The sequence below is a fragment of the Squalius cephalus genome (genome assembly GCF_949319135.1).
Source record: "Squalius cephalus genome assembly, chromosome: 23".
Lineage (NCBI taxonomy): Eukaryota > Metazoa > Chordata > Actinopteri > Cypriniformes > Leuciscidae > Squalius > Squalius cephalus.
Window position 1 is genome coordinate 13663297 of NC_137144.1, and position 20977 is coordinate 13684273.

Sequence of the window (20977 nt, forward strand, 5' to 3'; positions counted from 1 at the left end):
TACTGTGCCTCTTGAGGCCAGGGGAGTGAGGTTTACACACACAGCTCTTACTAGCTGGCCTGTTATACTCACCCCCTAAATCTCACTCCCATCCTGGTCATGGCACCAATATCACCCCTCCGGTTCTACTCGCACCATGACCGAGAGGGATTCGAACCAGCGTTTCCGGCATGGAAGGTGGGGTCGCTAACAAGGACTTTAAAGACTGCAGCCTCTAGCATCAGTCGCTAGTGTAACACTTGAGGCTAGGGGAGTGAGGTTTACACACACAACTCTTACTAGCTGGCCTGTGTTAAACTTACCCCCTAAACCTCACTCCCATCCGGGTCATGGCACCAATATCATAGCCTGGTCCTACCAGACTCTCGTACATTTCATTTGTACAGAGAGTCTGGCCACTCTCCATTGACAAGCGTTAACTTCCTTGAAGGCGGGTACTCTGTTGAAGTTTAAAACTATTGGATCTGCCCAGAGCCACTCTGGATCTGCCATAACCAATCGCTAACGTTTGGTCGTGACGTAACCCTACAACTCAAACTAGCGCACAACCTCAACGTCATCGTTCTCAGCCAGTCCCTCTGTTCGTTGATTGGACGGGTAAAAATTTGGCCGGAGAAAACCCAAGAATATACCGCAAACCCAGAAGGAGTACTGAAGGAAAATGAAAATTGAGCGGAAGTACGTAGGAGGGCGTAGCCAGGCTACCAATATCACCCCTCTGGTTCTACTCACACCGCAACGAAAGGGATTCGAACTGGCGTTTCCGGCATGGAAGACTCGGGCCATAAAAAACACTTAATGTCGTAAAAAGTACTTTTTTTGCAGAAAATTATTAACTTTATATTAGAGAAGCCCAACCCAACAAGTTCAGTGTTTGGAGGAACCATGTGGGTGCGGGGCGTGCTTATGGACCACTGAGACCACAACACACGGCATCACCTGCAGGTTAAGTCTGGAGGTGTAGGACTGATCAAAGCGCTGCCCTGGGATACGCACACTGATCCTGAACCAGCACATTTCAAAATGGCTACCAGCTCTTCATTCTCTGGAGAACCCGGAGGAAATGGAAAAAAAAAAACTTCTTTAAACACATGTTTTCCTTCTGCTCTTTTCAGAAAACTGTCAGGAGAAGACAGCACAAAGCGTCCTCTACTTAAACTGTGTGAGAACTCATTTTATGGCTGTTTTTATGGCAGATGTCAGCATGAAAATACACTTTTATGATGTATGTATCTTTCTTTTAGATTTTTGTTGTCGATATGCTAGTCTTATCAAAATTGACAAGATCAACCTATAGCACTTGTCAGCAATTATGTTTTTGTCAAATAAAACGCTTTAAAAATGAGAATATAAATACGACCTGTCTCCGACTAGCAGTAGCAGCGTTTTGCTTTTGCGGCATTTTTATTTACTATCCAAAACCAGGAAGTGGCTAGAATGTATTCTGTTTTTTTTTTTTTAAGTGTCTTTATTGCTTTAATCCACAGTGATATTTAAAAATACTTTTTATAGAGTGCAGCCATCGGGTTTTGTAAATAAAAATCCCATTGATTTTCTCTGGAATTGGTTTTAAACTACCTTAAAAACCTTTAAAGACAGACAATGTTTTTTTAATCGTTGGTATATGCTGTTGCTGAAGCCACAAGCCTGCATTATTTCAACTTTTAAAATAGCCCAACAGTGAAATTCCTGGTGAAAACTACATAGCCCATGATTCTGCAGGGGAAATCTCCAACTCATCAGAGAATTGCAAATCACACCAAAAGAACACTTGCATCTCACAATTTAGATATTTCTCTTAGAATTGTGAGACCAACTCACAACAAGTGAGAATTACGAGATTTAAACATGCAATTGCGATGTATAAAGTCCACATTGCGAGATTTAAACACACAATTGTAAGAAAAATGTCAGAATTGTGAGATAAAATGTCTCGCAATTCTGACTTTTTTTCTCTCAACTGCGAGGTTAAATATCTCACAATTCGGACTTTTTTCTTAGAATTAAGACAAATTTACAATTGCGAGTTACAAAGTACGAATTGTGAGATAAAAACTCGCAATTACATTTGTATTTTTTATCCCGTGGTGGAAACAAGCTTCCATTCACCTCATAGCTGGTTGGTTTGGTTCGTGGCTCATAACTTTTTAACATACACATTTATTTTTAATCCCTATGGGAAAAGTATTTCCCAAACCAAGGCCATTGAAAACGTGGACGTCGAGCACTGTTGCGCTCTTTATGTCCCTCCCCAACTTCCTGTTTCAATAGGATGTAAACACTGTAAATAAAATGTGTTTGGAAAACCACTTTGTTGTGGTTTTAAATATGATTTACCTTTGTAGCTTCATAATTAATCAACAAATCCCACACAAGGGGTAAAATACAGGAAAAAAAAACAGAAGCATCACCAGTTTTGTTTTCCTGTCCCGAAGCGGTATACACAGCTAAACTACTTTATCTGTCAACACTGCAAATACAAACTACAACAGGGAATTTAAAAGGGATGTTAATTAACACTCTTTGTAAATAATAACATGCAGCATGATATACCCACACAAAAAGAGGACAAAAAACACGTTCACAAACGCCTGAGGTTTTCTACCTCTTCTAAGACACATATTCACTTTGTACCTAAACTCACTAATGTAGTTACATATGATATCGTCAGTAGAGGTCATTCTATACTCTGCACCGCTCGCCTGCTCTTGTCTGGAACACCATAAACACACTGTTATTCTAAATATCAGCACCATCACAAACATCACAAATATAAGCCCTTATACATAAACTCTACCGTTCAAAAGTTTGGGGTCGGTCAAACTCAATTTAATTGACTTGCTGAATAAAAAACAATCTTATTGACTCCAAACTTTAGAACGGTTGTGTATATATATAAAGGTATAATGGTGTGTGTAATGTTATAGTTTATAACAAATATTAAGCTAATAGAAGATATGATAAAAAAAAAAAGAGCATTGTGTGAATGCAGTTAGTCATTAGCAGTTTCTGGAATATGAAAATCTTTGGCTTATTATCAGCACTCTTGTACAAGTGAATCTCATTTTGTTCTCTCTCATCTTGATCTTTTGTAACAAAGCTAATGACACCTCAGATCCAAGACATGGGCATTTTAAAAATTTCATTTCGCTCTACGTACTCTGATCCCCATGTTTAATCATGGCCTACGCTAAGATCTGTTCTGCTTTTTTGAAATATGCTAACTGTTCCACCCTTTTTTGAAGGGTTAGTTTTTGAAGTATCGCTGGGCGATGGGAGAGAGAGATCAAATCAGGTGAACTTGGAGCCTGAGGGGGCAGGTTGGATAAAAAGGCCAAGCATGTTAATAATGTTAGACAGCCTCCTCCTTCATTATAAACATATTTTAAGAGGACCAGAACTCCGTGGGCATGTACGGGACACTGGGAAATCAAGAAGAAATGCTTTGAAATTCAGAGCTTAACAATTTGGCTGATAATAATGATGGCGTGACTGTTCACCTTGATTTTTGATTGTCTTTTTTTTATTCTTTTTTATTTCTCCAATTATGAATAAGTATAAATATTTCATTCTTGTGCTGGAGAAGTTGAGCAGTATATGATCAACCTAGGGGTGTCTGAGGAAAAAGGATGAATGTCTTACTTTTCTGTACAGTTCTTGGTGAATCATTTAATTCACTAGTTGTTTTGTGTGAATGAAATTAAATTATGGCATTTCATTGGTCAGTGTTTAGAATTTGGAATTGAATGAATATAAGGAGGCATGTTGTTCGTACAGTTCTGATTGTGAGTCGATTTAAATGGGGTGAAAGAATGATGAATTTGTAAAAATTTATTTAAAATGAAAATTAATGTATTAATAAATTAAAGGGGGGGTGAAATGCTATTTCATGCATACTGAGTTTTTTACACTGGTAAAGAGTTGGATTCCCATGCTAAACATGGACAAAGTTTCAAAAACTAAGTTGTACGTTTGAAGGAGTATTTTTGTTCCAAAAATACTCCTTCTGGTTTGTCACAAGTTTCGGAAAGTTTTTTTCGAGTATGGCTCTGTCTTACGTAAGATAGGGCGGAATTTCCTTATATGGGTCCTAAGGGCACTTCTCTGGTAAGATCGCGGCCGCGCGCGCACTCGTAGACTAGAGCAAGAGAGTGAAAGCAGTTCGCCATCAAAGCGCCCTGCCCGGCTTTTGGGAAGTCAATGTCACCAAAGAAGTGTGTTTTTGGTTGCCAGGGCAAGACAACCCTGCACAGATTCCCAAAGAACCCGGCGCTAAGGGACCAGTGGATGGAGTTTGTTTTCCTGAGCATAAACGGAGTTGTGTAACTGTTAGACTGTTTGTTCCCTGCATTTCGACGCTGATTGTTTTATAAACAAAGCCCATATCGACGGATTTGCAGATCGTCTAATGCTTAAGGATCGAGCAGTCAATGATAAAGGTTCGCGGTCGTGCGTTGGAACCGGACGGTGAGTAAAACTGTTTGTTGAACAAATGTCTCTGTGTGTTGTCACCATAGACTGTAAAAAATAGGTTGTCACTAGCTTGGCGCGTTAGCACAGCTAAGCTTCGCCCACAGGGCCCGCCCCCAGCCGCTCGTTTTTTTCCGGAAAGACTCGGTACAGTCTATCTTTCTGTTAAAAATGTAATAAAACAAAAGACTTTTTGGAGATATGAAGGATGCAATATTACTCTATAGGTACTCAAGATCAACAGGAGATTGAGTGAAAATGAGCATTTCACCCCCCCTTTAAAGATCTACTTTGTTGTTGTTTCTGCGGGAAACTATGCCTACATTTTCTTCTGGTCTGTTTAAGTAATTTTGTAGTCGTGCCAATTTTAATTAAGGATAATAAAATGTTTTGATAATTTTCAATGTTTTGTACAGATTTACTGGATGTGAAAATAACGCAACTTCGCCACCTATTGACGTAACAATTCCAGCGTCCAAAATCACGACCTCTCTTAAGTAGGTACTTATTTTAAATAAGTAATCCGGACGTACTACATTCACAATGCTGCCATTATCATGTGACCTACCAGCATCAGTGATGTAACTTCTGCCGTTCACAAATCCTCTCCCGTGGCCTCATGGGATAGTAAAGTGTTCATCACACTTCAGAATCTCGCCGGAAGTGGTAGGTCATCCAGTACTTTTTGCCTATCATTTATGAGTACTTTGAATTCGGACATACTTGTTTTGTCACATACTGTTTTTTGCCTACTATAGTAGTGAAGTATGCAATTTCAGATGCACCCAATAACTTGCAGAAAGGCTGTGTGTCCACCAAAGCATTCCCTAGGATAGCATATTTTTCCAATTGCTTTCAATGGGAGCGTCGCATTTTTAAAAAGCACTCAGTGTTATTTGCCGGTTGCCGAGAGTTGAAGAATGTTCAAGAATGAACTTTGGGTAAAGCGCAGAATCCATCACTGTCACTTTCTACCCAGCCATCCAATCACAGTGGAGGAGGGGCGGGACAAATATAACACAGACTAACCACCACATTCTGCTTGTACAACGTCAATAGGCGACAACAACAAGCATAATAACAGAACAAAATAATTTAAAACAAGAGCCAGAGCAAATACTTACGACATACAATATAGAAACAATACAGAAACTGTGAAATTAGATGCTAGTAACACTTCTGCGGATATTCAGCTAGCTGTTTTCAGCAGTGCGCCTAGTTTTTTCACTTTGGTGGAACAACTTTTGGTGAGCAAGTTAACGAAACTGAACAAATAATTTTGGTTTCAAAAGAATCGAGTCTCTGAGATATAAAAATAAAAATGTCCAATTAAACCACAAAATGTAACGGGGAAATATTTCCTCATAAGGGGAAATGCACAACTAAGGCCTAGGCCTACTTGTTTAGGAATGTTCACTGTGGGGCGGTGCCAGTTTTGGGGGCGGGACTATGTGATTGTCAGTCCAATATTTTTGCAGTTCCATTTGAAGAAGGTAGTGCCAGTTCAGCTTTATTACTCGGAAATTTTATTGAGAAATAATTAAAAGTGTTCAGGAAAGGTTGAGAAAGCAAAACCAAACCTGAGATAGTGAATCTAGTTGCAGCCTTTTTGGCTAGTGCTCAAGACAAGTGTCACGATGCTTATTAATTCCAGTGTAGAAATGTGTATTTCTGCCAAGGCCTTGAGTCCTTTAAACTATAAAAATAAATATATGCTTACATTTCATTTCAAAGCACTCCGTAAAGGCAAGAACTTGGCATATGAAGAACTTTACTCTAGGATAGGAAGCAGATCATTAAAAGCAGGGGAAAGATTAAAACAGGATCTAAAAGCACAAGGATACGCTTGCCGTTGGCTACTCAGCTCTTCAAAAAAAAAACGGAGAAAAAAAGCTCCTCAGACCCCTGCACTCCTTTGCTATTTGAGTACTTCTCAGTGGCTCAACGCTGGGCTTCGTGCTGTGGAGTTTTGTTTTGAATAATCAATCAAAAAGAGCTCCGCGACAGCATCGTATGCTTTCATGCACAAGCGAAGCACAGATGAATGAGGAACGCTGCATTTCGCTACGACGTTTCACCATCTGTCCCTCCCGTGGTCCTCCTCTGAAGTCCTCATGGCATCAAACTGCCATGTTTGGGGCCAATTATACATAAAAATGCAAATACTTCAGGGAGCTGCCCAAAGCCGGTGTGAAGTATGTAGTGGTAATTACCTGATGTGGAGTCGTTGTAGAGTTAGCATCCCTTCAAGTGTGGAGAGGCGTTTGACAGGTTTGACCAAAGAAAGGGTGGTAGAGGTAGTCTGTTAACTCACTGATGGTCTCTCATGGATAATAGAACAAAGTGTTCATTTTAATTATGAACAAAATGACTGTAAGATGACGGCCGTCACTCATGCGCCGGCCTCATCGCAATGCATATGCAAAACACATGCGTGCCTTTTGGTCTTCAAACCTTCCATCTTTGTGTCTTGGAGGCATAACGGACTTTTAGGTGTCTATGCTCTGTCTTATGCGACGTACTGATTTGACCATTGTCTTGGCATGTCTCTTCTTTTTGAGACATATTTTAAGCCTCTAATCACTGTCGAAGACATCAAGGAGTTTGTGTCGCATGCATGAATATATCATAAATAATTCTGTATAGAATAAATCAATACGTTGTAGGACACTGTATTGCCATCGTACTGTCGTTAATGCTGTTTACTTCTACTATTTATTTTTGCAGCGACTTTTAATTCAAAACAAACTGCAGATTTTTTTTTTTACTTCCAAAACAACACCTTTAGGGTTCGTTGTTTAAGTGTGTGCCATTTGCACAATGCTATTTCAAGTCACCTCAAATATACTAGGCTACAGCGAAACGAGCATCACAGCTACTTTTGAAGATGGGTTGTGTTTTTAGATGGGAATCTAAACAGAATAATGATAAATAAATATATTGGTTAACACATCATAATGCGATTATACGAGCGCGGAAGCATACGGTAATTACCGACACTCGTCAATCGTAGAGGTAGGTTGTTGATCCTTTATTACTTTGAGAGCAAATGTTGGGTTTACTTCAAATGAAGTCAAAACTTTCATTTTTTCTCTCTCAAGTGTTTTTGTACCGACTGTATTTACAGCCTTTTTGAAGTTTGCAGAGGTGTAGCAAAAAAAAAAAAAAAAGATAGGCTTTTCATCATCAGGGATGGTTTTCGTTCTCCACAGACAATCGGGCCGAATAAATCCGTACACTTTTGAATTGAGAATGTCTGATATGAAAGTTTCACTTTTAAATTATGTAAAAAGCCTCCTGCTACATGCCAGCTGGGAGTACCTGCTACACGTTCTTTAGTTCCTGTATCTCTTTTTCCCATTAATGAGATGTCTCAGGATATAGTTGGTCGGCCTGAAATGCCTTTGGTGGAGTTCTGCGGGGACGGAAAACTGGGAATTTAAGTTCTATCCCTGGTGCCAATCAAGTCATTCGCCCTCTCACAGATGTCCTGCAGTCACTGGTCCCTTGTCGAATTGAATTGGCTTATAGCTTTTATCAATGTTGACCACTTTGGCTTTCATATCTTCAACAGATCCACCTCTGGGGGCGAGTCTTCTCCCAGTTCTTTGTTGACAGGGGTCAATATGTGTGCCACTGCTGTATCCTGGGATTAAAAGGCAAGTGAAATGCTCTGAAGGTATGTGTTCTTTCACAGTACGAATCCTGAACCTCTAGAGGTGGGAACCTTTCTTGATCAACCAAGATTAAAAAATGTTCCACTGTAAGAAGCGCATGAGGCCAGTTGTGTATACACTGTATTAGGACAATTTCACACAAAAATAATAATAACAAAAGGTTTTGCAAAGGACAATCAACAGCTAGAATTTACTTTTGCGTAATTATCTACCATGCATGCTATAGCCTATGCAGTGTGTATATATATTTGCAGTTCATTTGTACCTATTGCCACGAAAGCTAATACAATGTAAAAAGTGATCAGTTGACTTAACTAAAAAAAACCATTGCCTTAAAATTATGAAGTAAATAAACTTGATGCATAATTGAAAAAAATAAGTTATATGAACTTGTCAATTCCATTTAACTTATTTTTTTTCAATTACGTATTGTTTATTTACTTAAGTTGACTTAACTTAAAAAACAAGGAAACCACTTGCCTTACCATAAAGTACAATGCGTAATTGAAAAAAAAAGTCGTTTTTTTTTCAATTATGCATCAAGTTTATTTACTTAAGTTGACTTAATCTAAAAAAGCGAGGTAACCCGTTGCCTTAAAATTATCACTTTTTACTGTGTAGCTATAAAGTACATTTTAACTGCATCAGTTTATAAATATGTGTTAAAATACTCTTTATAATGCAAATAAATGGATGCAGCATCTTCTACAGAGGGCCACGGTTATGGAAAGTTCATCCACTCAATAAGGGTCATTAATTTGCAATCTTTACAACACACAAAACACAGTGTTTAGTTCATTTTCTCTCCGCCTGCTTTGTTTCACACCCTTCACAACTGTATTCCGCACTGACGAGGCCTCCTGGTATCACCATTCGCCGTGGTAATGGATAGCCATTTATAATTCATAGAGCGGCTGGTCCCCAAGTTAATTTTGCCCCGGGCTCTGTTTATTTCTGCTTTGTTCTTTGTTTAAAGTCAGTTGTTGACAACTCTTGAGCATGTCAAACTATCACCGCTAATAATTGCTTAAGGAGATGGAACTTTCGCAAATGTTGGTTCCAGCACAAAAATACATTCTCCTCAGCCCATCGCGAACTCTCTCTGATGAATTTTTGATTCCTCTCCTTCTTATTCTTAACAAAGATTCCTCTGTAATTCAAAGCAATAGCTCTGAGTGAAAGAATAAAAAAGAATAATGTAGCATTATCCTCAGAACACGGCTCCTTTTAATGTGCAGCGGGAAATTTGTCAAGCGTGGCTCTTTTCACTGCATCTCTCTCTCTCTCTCTCTCTCTCTCTCTCTCTCTCTCTCTCTCTCTCCTTTTTGTTATTGACCAAAGAGATGAGGCAACGCTAGCAAAGGCAGGTGGATCTAATATGCAGGCGCGCTGTTATATGAATGCAGCCTACGGCAGTACCTATTTCTGTGGGTCAATGTCGCTTCTTTTCTGATCGCGACAGTCGTTGCACGCGCCCAGTTGCTTGATTAGTCCCAATTAGACGGGCTGTCACTTTCCCCCGGTGCGCGGGACCAGGGACCCACCCGTCCTCGACGCTTCCCGTCTGAATCGGACGTGCGCTGCACTGATTGCTGTAGGCTTGGGGGATGATTTTGAATGCGAGGAGAAAACAAAAGAAGCAAGAAGACACGCAAAGACTTGACAATATGATCTCTCGCGTACTTCCGAGACGTCTGTGAAAAGAGCGTATGATTTCTCTCCCTGAAAATCTCCTCAGGGTTCATCCTTCCTCCCACAAACAGCGCCTTCCCACGTCACCTTGTCTCCCTGAGCGCTCAGAAAATAGCGGGAAGCGCTTCGCGCGCTGTCGTTCGGCAAAACTATAATTGTTTAGGAATGCTGAGTTCGTGATAGGTATGAATAATTGATCCCGTCGTCTAATTCATAATCATTAGACCATATTTAATACTTATAAGGTTGTTGACATTAAGAACAGGCGAAATAGGCCACCTTGAAAAGGAGAGAAAGGAGAGCCACGGTGACGAAGTGTTGTCAACACATGTTTACTCAATAAGGGAGGAGTTTGTTTAGCTTTTTGTCGTCGTTTTATTTTCAAATCTACTTATCTTAGTTCCTTTATATACCTGTGTTGACTTTAAAATGAAGTTTTCGAGCGCAAGCTGTTTTTATTTCGCTCCGCTCGCTCAGAATAGCGGACTCAAAGCAGAGTGTTTTCTGTGACTAGCTGAGGTTAGCTTTTATGTTGCTATCTGCAGGGGAGCAAACAGTAGCGCGAGAGCAGAAACAAGTCATGGAGTCTTTATATTTAATTCTATTAAATATTCATGAGGATTTCATTGTGTGTGATATGTCAAAGGGTGTTTATCTATTAGCATGAGGAGGCAAATATTTAAAACAACAAAGTTTCGGAGTGAATGCACAGCATAGCAAACCTACATGCATGTGGTCCTTGAAAACTGTATTTTGTCAGAGAAAACGGGCCTGTGGAGCAGACTAAAAACCTGTACGCATTTATCAATTCACTATAATCAGAAATTTAGCATTTGAACATGTTCAGTGTAATTTCTACTAAAGGCAACCTTGGTAACTATCCGCTGATGCATTTTTCTTCAGGCGAATCTCTGTTAGGCCTTTCATGGCGGGAAAGGCCGCCCCGCGTGCCCCTGTCTCAACTGCCCTGGGGAACATGTCACATGTGAACAGGACGGCTGGTTTCAGTGCTAATAATTGCCATCTCTGGCAAACGCATGCACACGGTGATTAAATAAAAAAAAACTCGCTGAACCCAACTCATACCTCGGAGGCAAAACAACACGCTCCTCAGAGACGGAATCGTTGTGCCCTTCTTCATGCGCTTTGTGATTTAGGGAGGCCCGAGATGTGGAAACACGACTTGCCTCATTTTAAGATGATTAATTCTGCTGTGGGTTATCAAACGTGATCAGGGATTATAGATCCCTATATTTATGTGAGTATAAAACTCATACACATAAATGTGTCCACTCAGAGAAGGCCTTTAGACTCTTACGGACATGTATAGCCTATATAATAAATACATAATAAAAAATAGTCAGTGAATTGCTGGAAATGGATTTATTTGTAAGATATTGTTAGGCACTGATTTAAAACAAACCAGAGCTCTATGCATTTTTGAAATTAGTGATTAAAATGATTGAAATGAATTATCGTTATAAACATTTGTATATTAATTACAAGGGTTGGGAGGTATTCAAAATAGGTATTTTTTTAGGTGTGTAGATGTATGAATGTATGTATATTATATTAGTTAAAGGTGTTAACCAAAAGTAAGCGGGTTGATAGTTGGGTTGGTAGTTTTTTTTTTTGTAATTTTTTTTAATTTTTTTTATGGATATAAAAGCCAGGACCTTAAATGCAAATTAGCATATGCTATATTCTCTTTGTACAAAGCATATTTTTCAGCACTTTGGCTGTAATCATATTTTTGCAAAGTCTCTATTTATATAAAATAAATAAATATATTCTGTAGATTCTACATGTGCATTCAGGTAATAAAATTAGATTTTTTTATAGGTTTTACATTTTTTATGTGATTTTACAAAAAAAATTGTTAGAGCTCAGACATTTTGACAGAACCTGCTGCAAGAATTATTATCCCCTGAATAGCTGGAGAAAGCACCAACACAAACATCCTATTAGACTGTGAATTACTGGCTATGTTAATGTATGTAAGTGAAACATCACACTGTTTCCAATTAATATGTCATGCTGTGTGTGCTTCCCTCTGCAGTCGCTCGTCCTATTAGTGGATTAATACCCGCGCTCTATACCATCCCAATCATCAAGACACGGGTTAATTAAACATTTACATACAAACACTCAGCAATCTTTTGTCCTCTGTAATTTATACCATCTATATGCTTTTATCCAAAACAAAAGGAGGGGCATATGTTTGCCTCAAACATACTAATTGGCACCACGCTGACTCGCTGAAGTGTATTGTGGAGAGGATGAAGAGGGTAGCTTGATTCACACTCTGATGTTTACAAGCGCAGGAAAACTAAGGCAGAAAACATACTTTATGCAAGTATGTAAATACTTAGTCCAAAGCATTGCAATCTTGCTTTTATGGCAGTAACAAACCTCAAGGGGGCGATAATGTTACCTTCAAATGTCATTGAATCAGAGTTCTTGTTCAGGGGTGCATTTCCCAAAAGCATTGTTAACCCAACTATGGTCGCAAGTTCCACCTTAGTTCCATAGTTCCAATGAACATTCGCAAACAGCATCGCAAAGTTGTATGGTTGGAAGTGGAACTACAGTAATAATCTGACATTAATTACTCTGCCACCCGTGTGACATCATTAATATTGATGAACCAGTGTGGGTCAAACGACGGATGTATGACTAAGTTACTATGTTTTTGGGAAACAGTCGTGACTAGCTAGTTAGTTTCCCAAATATTGCACCGTACTATAGTGGTTAAGCAACGTATTACCATAGTACAATGCATCATTGGAGAAATTACCTAGCTGGTCACGACCGTAGTAACATGGGCTGTGTCCGTAAAGACAATGACTTGAATGACTTTGCACATGAAGGTACCTTAAAACTGATTTCGGACAGACTTCTGAAGCAGCGTAATGGTTTAATGATTCTACAGCAAAATAGAGCGAGTTTGGTGATAATAAAGCAAATATTTAATTACTACAATAGTAATTCCTGGCTAGAAATGATGTCAGAAGACGAAAATGTTGATCAAAAACGTACATTTACACACAAACTGAACACCAACCGCAACTTTCAGACGCCATCTTTATATACTGCAATATACTGCAAAATATAATGCGATATATTACATAATACATTTCCATATATGGGAAACCAGTGCTTGTATTTTTAAATATACTGCAATATATGCATTGACCATATGTGCTATATATTAATAGAAATAAAATATTTATAAATGAAGACAAAAATTGCATTACATGAAATATTCACAAAGTTTTATCCTTTATTGTGTACATATATTGCACATACATGTTCCCATATAAATGTGAATGTATGTTCATACAGTGAGGAAAATAAGTATTTGAACACCCTGCTATTTTGCAAGTTCTCCCACTTGGAAATCATGGAGGGGTCTGAAATTGTCATCGTAGGTGCATGTCCACTGTGAGAGACATAATCTAAAAAAAAAATCTAGAAATCACAATATATGATTTGTTTAACTATTTATTTGTATGATACAGCTGCAAATAAGTATTTGAACACTTGTCTATCAGCTAGAATTCTGACCCTCAAAGACCTGTTAGTCTGCCTTTAAAATGTCCACCTCCACTCCATTTATTATCCTAAATTAGATGCACCTGTTTGAGGTCGTTAGCTGCATAAAGACACCTGTCCACCCCATACAATCAGTAAGAATCCAACTACTAACATGGCCAAGACCAAAGAGCTGTTCAAAGACACTAGAGACAAAATTGTACACCTCCACAAGGCTGGAAAGGGCTACGGGGAAATTGCCAAGCAGCTTGGTGAAAAAAGGTCCACTGTTGGAGCAATCATTAGAAAATGGAAGAAGCTAAACATGACTGTCAATCTCCCTCGGACTGGGGCTCCATGCAAGATCTCACCTCGTGGGGTCTCAATGATCCTAAGAAAGGTGAGAAATCAGCCCAGAACTACACGGGAGGAGCTGGTCAATGACCTGAAAAGAGCTGGGACCACCGTTTCCAAGGTTACTGTTGGTAATACACTAAGACGTCATGGTTTGAAATCATGCATGGCACGGAAGGTTCCCCTGCTTAAACCAGCACATGTCAAGGCCCGTCTTAAGTTTGCCAATGACCATTTGGATGATCCAGAGGAGTCATGGGAGAAAGTCATGTGGTCAGATGAGACCAAAATAGAACTTTTTGGTCATAATTCCACTAAACGTGTTTGGAGGAAGAAGAATGATGAGTACCATCCCAAGAACACTATTCCTACTGTGAAGCATGGGGGTGGTAGCATCATGCTTTGGGGGTGTTTTTCTGCACATGGGACAGGGCGACTGCACTGTATTAAGGAGAGGATGACCGGGGCCATGTATTGCGAGATTTTGGGGAACAACCTCCTTCCCTCAGTTAGAGCATTGAAGATGGGTCGAGGCTGGGTCTTCCAACATGACAATGACCCGAAGCACACAGCCAGGATAACCAAGGAGTGGCTCTGTAAGAAGCATATCAAGGTTCTGGCGTGGCCTAGCCAGTCTCCAGACCTAAACCCAATAGAGAATCTTTGGAGGGAGCTCAAACTCCGTGTTTCTCAGCGACAGCCCAGAAACCTGACTGATCTAGAGAAGATCTGTGTGGAGGAGTGGGCCAAAATCCCTCCTGCAGTGTGTGCAAACCTGGTGAAAAACTACAGGAAACTACATGCCTCTGTAAATGATAATTATGAGATAAAATGGTCACAATTATGACATAAAAGGTTGAATTGTTTTATTACTTAATTTAAAAAATATATATTTTTCATAATTTAGATTTTTTTTAAATGTCATAAGGTGGTGGATAAAGGATTCCCTATATTTATTGAAATTAGAGAAAATTAAATATTCCTTTCAGCAGCCTAACAGTATTTTTATTAAATATGTTGTATCTTGCATATGTTAAAACTGTTATTGTTCTAGTTATGCTTGAACAACATGTTTTTTTGTTTACCACTTTAAACCCCTTTAAAATACATGTTACTTATATTATTATTATTTATTTATTTATTTGTCTTGCCTTTACAATGTTTCTTAGTTTTTAAATAAATGTTTAAATAAATGTTGTCATAATTGTTTTTCATTACATAATTTAATAATTTGGTACAATTGTGACTTTTTATCATAATTTTTACTCAGTTTAGACATTTTTATTTTAATCTCATAATTATGACTTAGAATCTCAAAATTTTGACTCTTTACCTCATAATTATTAATTGTATGACCTAATTATGTTTAATTTGAGTTTTTTGTAATAATGGAAATAGGCTTCTATGCAATGATTTGTGGTGATCGGGCCTTGACGTTGACTGAAATGCTTTGAGAAGAACGCTGTGTGCTTCCTGCAGTTTTGCATCACTCTTTTTTTTTTCTCCTGAACAACATGCCAAACCGGCATCAGTTCACATGAGACATGCAGAGAGACGGCAGGCTGATGCTTGACTCAAACTAGCACTTCCAAATGAAATCTCCTTTTTTCTTTCTATGCCAAATGCCTCAAAGGATACGGGTGGAAATGGAATTACGTTTATTGTTTTCCTATAGTTCCTCAGTCTACTGAGAGAGCAGAAGTGGGATTTTGGCCATTGGCAAAGACAGTAAAATCTTTCATCTTTTTTTCTCCACTGACTCTCAGATTCTGATGTGGAGATGTATTTCTGATCAAACATGGCAGAATAAACCAATCACATGGAGAGTTATATGTGAAGTGATGATGATGTGTATGGTTTTATATAGCAGCACATCAAATAAGTTAGCCTGTTAAATTGTTACATTAAATTTTTTTTTGCTTTTGACAAATTGTGCAAAAAAGGGTCAATGTCAAACTCAATGGAATAATTTCAAGAATACAGAAAGAAAATAATAATTTAATTTTGTTCTTAAAATGAACTATGCATCACTGATTAAAAATTTTGAAGTCTAAACAAGATATTTATTTTATTATTTATTTTATTTTAATCAAGTGCTTAAATAATTGAATGTCACAGGCAGCAATGTTGAGGGTGAACAGGTGTGGGTGAGCAGGGACAGACATATTTGAAGAATTGATTCATTTCCCACATCATTTGATGAGGCGTGTCTCATTAATGCATCTAAGATGGCGCTCTCAGGCAATGCGAATCATTCAACTGGGACCAAAAGCACCTCTAGGTATTCTGGACTAACACCATTTTACACACAGACACACACACACACACACACACACACACACACACACACACACACACACATAATCACTGCATAGACACAAACACAGCCAGCACTCCCAGAAGTCTTTTATATCTTTGCCAAGCATTGGAGCCTAGGGTGAGATTCTCATTCTCTACAAATCCTGAAGGGCTCTTATTGTGTACCAACAGCGGTGTCTGTCCCTCAAACATGTGGCATCAGTAAACAACATGTTTAAGCCTAAAACAATGTGTGTCCCTGATGACTCAAATTATTTATGAAATCAAACAGAATCCGGCTGTCGGCCATTTGGGACTTTCCTTCCAGATCCTTTTCACATCCTCGTGGATCTTATTTTCTCCTTCACTTTGTGTCATCTTATGCTCTCAAAAAAAAAAAAAAAACCCTCCAAAAAAGTTGCATGTCAAACTGTGATTGTCTATTCGACAGAAATGCAAAGGTCTCCATCTGTAGAAACCCATTCAGATGTTTTTGCATAATAATAATGCTTAAGAAAATGTGAGTGTAAAATGTCAGTGCAATACTAGCCTTCATAGTGCAAGGGTGGTTGCTAAGGTGTTGCTATGCAGTTTTATGATAGTTTTTTGTGAATTGCTATCCACCTTATTTTTAACGTCGGAGCGGGTGTGGCCATTTGTAAATTGAATATGCGAGGCTTCCAGAGGCATCCTCTTCCAGTTATTTTTAGCTGTGAAAAATATTGTTATGCTGCTTGAGATTGCAAAATAGTATTTCGTATCATATTATTTTAACTTACTGTCGTAATAATGTGTTTTGGGCAGTATTGTTAGGAGTTTGTTAGTGTGTTTTGAAAGGTTGCTGGGGGTGCTAGGGTGTTAGTGGTTGCTAGGGTATTACTAGGAGTTCACTCGTGTGTTCTTAGAGGTTTCTCGGGCATTGGTAGGGGGTGCTAGTGTGTTGGTGGTTAATAGGTCATTGCTAGTGTGTTAGTGGTTGCTAAGGTATTGCTAGGGAGTTGTTAGGGTGTTAGTAATTTGCAGGGCATTACTAGGAGTTTGCTAGTGTTCTTAGAGGTTGCTAGGTCATTGATAGGGGTGCTAGTGTTTTGGTGGTTGATAGGACATTTCTAGGGAGTTGCTAAGGTGTTATTGGTTGCCAAGGTATTGATAGGAGTTTGCTAGTGTGTTCTTAGATGTTGCTAGGGCAATGGTAGTGGGCGCGTGTTGGTGGTTGATAGGGCATTGCTAGGGAGTTGCTAAGGTGTTATTGGTTTCTAGGGCATTTACTTAAAGATTGATATTGTGAATATGGTTTCTAGAGCATTGCTAGGGGGGTGCTAGTGTGTTGGTGGTTGATATGGCATTGCTAGGAAGTTGCTAGGGTGTTATTGGTTACTAGGGCATTTACTTAGGGATTGATATTGTGAATATGGTTTCTAGAGCATTGCTAGGAGTTTGCTAGTGTGTTAGTGGTTGATAAGGCATTGCTAGGGAGTTACTAGGGTGTTAATGTTTTATTGGGCATTGCTAGGAGTTTGCTAGTGTGTTCTTAGAGGTTGCTAGGGCATTGATAGGTTGATAATGTTTTAGTTGTTGTTGTTGTTAGGGCATTGCTAGGAGAGTGTTGTTGCTATAGGCTGTCACTACGCGTTTCCTTGCTGTCTCAACTGAAAAGATCTCAAACCAAACCTGCCACACTTTTAGAGGTATCGTTCAAAAAGGCATGATTTATACATCAAGTATTGTTGTGCAAATATAATAAATATGACAGATTTTAATAGTTTTAGCAAGCACCACTAAGTATCTAACAGTCTTATTGTTAAGGTAAATAAGTCAAACACCTGCCCAGAGTTGACAGGTCAGAGCAACAAATGAAGGGAGTCATCTGCTTTGTAGGTTGGCAAATATCTAATTGTAACACATGTAACTCTTTCAAGTGTTTTGGCTGAGACTCTGAGAGGCTTTTTACCTCCGGGTGTCTTGTGCAGACTTCTCCAAGTTTAAAGGGCTGAATAATTTAACCTGTGGGACTGCTGGACCTGCTGCACCCCACACATTTCAGAGTTCGCAGGGCTTGTCAGTGCAGCATGTAGGCTCCCAGGGCGTTCGCCTGCAGTTAGCAGCTGCTACAGATGGTACACTCACTTTGTCATAGAGCTTCACGGAACTATGGCATCACAGGGCAATTAACAAGCCCCCCTTTTCAAGGATGGAGAACACTCATTTGGCAGAAGAAAAGAAAACGAGAGAGGAGAAAAACATGCCTTGGGGGCATCTTCACTTTTAAGTTGACCTCAATGAAACCTTTACCATGCTATAGGCCCAGATATACTTCAAGCGAAATCGAAGAACCAACTGGTCTGATGCCATTTCGATCAACATCTGGCCAAAACGTGTTTATTTCTGAAGTTCGAAACAGTTTGCCAAAGCGAATTTTTGGAACTGCCATTGGTCCATGGCGATGATGTAATACCTACCAAAGGTGTGGCTCTGAGACTATTAAATTAGAAATTGACGCGTAATTCTCATTTAAAAGCAACACTGACGCTGTTTTTCATGTTTAATATTGTAAAGCTGTTTGGTTTAAAGCAGTCTATTATATAAAGTGCTAAAAATACAAATTGACTGGAGTGCCAAATTGCAGTGCAAACATCCATTTCGCTATGATCACGTTATTGAGAGGAAAGTGTGCTGCACATATTTACATATTCATCTAAACGCCACTCCCAACAGTGTTTGCGGCGTCAGGATGTTCGCTAACAGTATACCACTTCTTCTTTTTACCCCTAAACGAAAAACGAAGAAGAACTTCACTATGACTATATCGGGGCCTTATCTGTCTGCCTAGAATTTAAGTCTCGCTAGCATAGGTGCTAGAAGGTGCAAACTCTTCAGTATGACTTATGCCGACTGTATGTTCTTCAGGGTGTGTTTTATAAGTCAAGATGAAACTCTCACATAGCCAGACTTGTGAGAGTCGAAATAAAGTTTTGTCCAGTTTGCATCTTATTCTGGCAGAGAACAGCTCACTTAGATGGAAAGAGACAACATATAGGCTCATTGGAAATGCATGCCTCTAAAACTAAAAGAAAATACCATTCACAACATGTACAATTCACAGCAGTTTCCAACTGAAATGAACAGTAGTGGCAGTAAAACACCAACAACTTTATTTCCTTTCACACAAATTATGATTACTGGGGCAGATTATCGATTAACAAAGACTTGTTTTCACACTGTTTCTTACTTTTACCAAAGTGCATGATTTGTAAATGGATACATTTTCATATTTGGATCACATAACCAGCTCCATATGTATGGCTTTTGCACTATAGCTCACCTTGTACAGCATTGCACTTAGATGATCAGTTACGAGTCCCATGAAACATGAGCCACAACACTCAATAAAAGAGCTCAAGACTTGTAGAAGCAAGCTAAAATGGTTTCTTCAGCAAATGCGTGTTTTCCCCTCACGTTTGCTTTTGTTAACACTATCGGTTAGGTTTAGGGTAGAGTTTAGTGTAAGTGGTACATTAAAAAAAGTAACAATATATGTTGCTAAATTCATATTCATCTGTTTCAGAGAAAACCAAACGCACACTTAGTACCACTCACTGTACATTCACTTTGAATGTGTCGCGAAACGTGTAAGTCACATAAAGTCATTTTGCAGCATATTTTAAACAGTCAGGGCCATTTTTTATGTCCATTTCCCCACAAAGACAGCACTTAAACTGTACAGCATTGATAGTACTTTCGAAGCGAGTGGGAACTATGACAAAAGAAGATTAATAGGATTTAAAGACATATCATTCGGGTTGTTTATCCATGTGTTGTTTACCGAGTCTATCAGTGGTAGGAAGATGAGAAGGAGGGGGGGAACTCCCTAGAGAGACCACATGATGGGGGAATGGTACACTGACTAATTCATCTTCCTCCACAGCCTGGAATACAGGTTAAACATAACCCCACGTAAACAAATCTTCAAGTCCTCTTGTAAATATGATTGCGAATCCTAACACACTAAATGAAATGCACATAAATAAGCACTATATTGAAAACCCGAGACCTGAGCCTATATACCCTGCTGATAAAAAAACATCATAAACCAGCCAAAACCTGGTTTGCTGGTTTTAGCTGGTCTCCCAGATGGGACAGGTTGGTCTGTTGGCTTGTTTTAGAAGGGTTTTTGACTTTTCTCAGCTGGTCAGGCTATATGAGACCAACTGGCCGCTCAGCTAAACCAGGAGACCATTTAAGACCAGTTTACACCAGCTAAAACTAACCAGGTGGGTTAAGTGCGGGGGTTTTCAGCAGTAGAGGTAGACCAGAATACCATAGAGAGGCTTTTTTTGAATTGGACTAGTAAGTTACCACCTAGCAAAAAGTTACTGCCTAAAATTTTTAAGTACAATCAACTTGGATGTTTAAGTAATTTCAACTTCAATTAAATTAAACTGATTTACATAAATGCATATGCTGTCAGAATGAGAGTCGTAGATCCAAATGCAAGCAAGCAGTTTATTGAAGACAGGTTGAAACAGGGATAATACTCAAAACACCACGTATAGCAGGCAGGCGACCAGGATACAAATTCTCAGGAGAGGATGAGTGATATGAATAAACCCAGCGCGGATGCCAAACTGGAGCTGGATGAGGAGAACTCCAAACGATCTCCAGAAGTCTGGAAACACAGACGAGATCGAGGAAATAACTCCGTAAGGAAACTCAGGCACCGGAACTGGGTAAGAGAGCACAAACAAGAGTGACGAACCGACACCAAGCAATAATCACACCCGCTAGATATAGGCAGCTAACAACAGAAGTAACAGCTGTAGCTGCGGGCTGATTAAGTGATCAGCTGGTTACTAAGCAACAAACAAGCACTACACACTCAGACCCCACACCCACAACAACCAACAGATACACAAAATGAACACACGGATCGATGAACCGTGACATATGCATGT

At 39.2% G+C, this 20977-nt stretch overlaps 1 long non-coding RNA gene across 2 annotated transcripts in view; it reads left to right on the forward strand.

Moving 5' to 3' along the window:
* LOC307151048 overlaps positions 1-20977 on the forward strand; it is a 51896-nt gene that overhangs the window by 12150 nt on the left and 18769 nt on the right. Inside the window, exons 2-3 of one of the 2 annotated variants that reach the window (XR_013819809.1) lie at positions 8045-8129; positions 10743-10881. This is a non-coding gene — a long non-coding RNA (uncharacterized lncRNA). Of the gene's footprint in view, positions 1-8044; positions 8130-10742; positions 10882-20977 lie in introns of those variants that run through there. The other variant, XR_013819808.1, reaches the window with a different exon arrangement.